Genomic DNA, 2,107 nt, shown 5'->3' with positions numbered 1-2,107 from the left:
TATAAGTATATATATATATATACATGCTTTTCTGTTTCTGCTCCTGGTGGGTTCACACATCAGGTACCTGGGCGCTGTGCTGGATGCTCTCCCTAGAGATGGCATCTCCAGCCTCGCTGCCGTCCATGCGAGGATGGAACCATCTGCATCAATGAGTCAGCAGGACCCACTTAACACTTCTCCAGCAGGATCTACTCCTCCTGACAGAATGGGCAGCTTCTGGTGAGCTCCGTCAGCGTGTTACAATCTCAGCTCATTAAAGGGATGCATCCTGAGCTCTTTATTGATGTTTTATGCTGCCTGGCTCCATCTTCAGAGAAAAACTCACATTGCAGTCAATGACTACACCTCCGCGGTGCTGCAGGCTGAGCGAGGAGCTCAGGATCTGGCTGGCCCGGTGGGCTGGGCTCAGCTCAGATTGCTGTGAAGCTGCACCGCTGCAAACAGTGGGGTTTTACACCAAAGTGACCAAGAGACGTCCTGAGGCCAGAATTCTTGCAGGGCATTTTCTTTCCAGAGACTAGGGAAGGCTGAAAACGAAAACAGAAGGAAGGGCTGGATTTTTTTCCTACTTGCTTATCCTTCTTTGCTGGGCAAAGGAAATGTGTGATATAGAAGGGAAATGATGTTTTCTTTCCCCAAAGCTGCTGTCTGTTCAGCTTGAGCCCAGTGGGGCGGATGTACCTGTCCCCTGCCCGCTCCCAAAGCCTGTGTTAGGAGGCACATGGCCCTCCGCCCTAGGAGGATCGCAGTCTTCTAATAAGTTCCCCAGCGCTTGCTATTCCTTCTGAAAAGCTAGTGGCACTGTCTGCCTTCAAGTGGCTTTTACATAATACAGACTGTCAGGCTAGATGAACATCACGGTCCCTTCTGGCCCTAAAATCTGTGAATCTAAAAATTAGAGGGCACCAGGACCTCATTGTTTCTGGTTGATTTAATCAGGGGAATCGCATGTTCTCTTTATCCTCTCCTTTCTTTTTTTCCTTCTCCTCCCCCCCACCTTGCATCATCTTTAACTGGAGATGAGTTTTCCCTCCCCCTGTGCCCAGCCTTGGCTAATAGCATCTGAAGAGATCAGACATCTTCAGCCTTGTTCTGGGATATTCTCCTCTCCACTGCCCACTTCCAGACTGATTCACAGCAATTACTGTTCAGCTGTCTGCACAGGCAGGACTAGAGGTGGTCAGGCTTGGAGGCGGCTGGTCAACGTGCTGAGAAAACAGTGCCAAGCAATCCTGGTTGTTTTCAAATTGCATTTAAGTTCTTCAGACTCCAGGTTTAGCTCTTTTGTTTTTGTGAACATGTGTGTGTATCTAGAGAAACACTTTTGGAGGAGGGGAAAGAAGGCGTGTAGCTCCTCACCTTTTTTGAGGTGTTTGGGATGTGCAGGGGGAGTGGAAAGAGCAAAGCTGGGAGGAATTGCTGGTGACCTGTGGGGACTGCCAGGGGTGAGGGTCCCCCAAGGCAGAGATCCGCAACAGGCACTGAGAGCTCACTGAGAGGGCTCAGCTGGAGCTGGGAACATGGGGATGCACTGCTGCCATCTCAGTGTCTGCATGTCAGTGCTATCAGCTGTCCTGGGCAGGAGACATGCTGGCAGCATCTAAAATAAGGGCAAAGAATGGGACTCCTGGGAGCTGCCTCTTCCCCTGTCCCTTTGGACAGGACCCCAAGGGGTTAAAAGGTGGTGGATTCAAACTGGGAGGAGGAGTGCGATCAGTGCAAAAGGCCAGTTAAGAGGAGCTGGAATCAGCTGCAGGTAGTGGCTGGGAGGAAGCAGAGGCAGCGGTGGGTGTGTGAGGCACAGTGTGAGCTGTTACAGTGCTGGGGGCATGTGAAATCCCCCTGTCAGGGCAGCTGCTCACTCCCACAGACCCCGCACAGTGAGAGACTGTAATAAATCTGAGAGTCTCACACCTTCACACATGGCACATCATAGCTGTGCACTGTCAGGGGACCATATCCTTCTTCCGACAGTCAAAAAGCCTCTGACAACCTGCCGGAGGTTCTAACCCAGACCCTTTCCTTTGGGAGCAGCTCTGAACTTTTCTGCTTTGCGAACGCGTTTGTGTTCCCAGGACTCCTCTTTGGAGATGCTGCGGTCACT

This window comes from Columba livia, chromosome 12 (assembly GCF_036013475.1).
Source record: "Columba livia isolate bColLiv1 breed racing homer chromosome 12, bColLiv1.pat.W.v2, whole genome shotgun sequence".
NCBI classification, from domain to species: Eukaryota; Metazoa; Chordata; class Aves; order Columbiformes; family Columbidae; genus Columba; species Columba livia.
The sequence above is the reverse complement of the archived record's forward strand: the minus strand, read 5'-3'. Positions refer to the sequence as shown.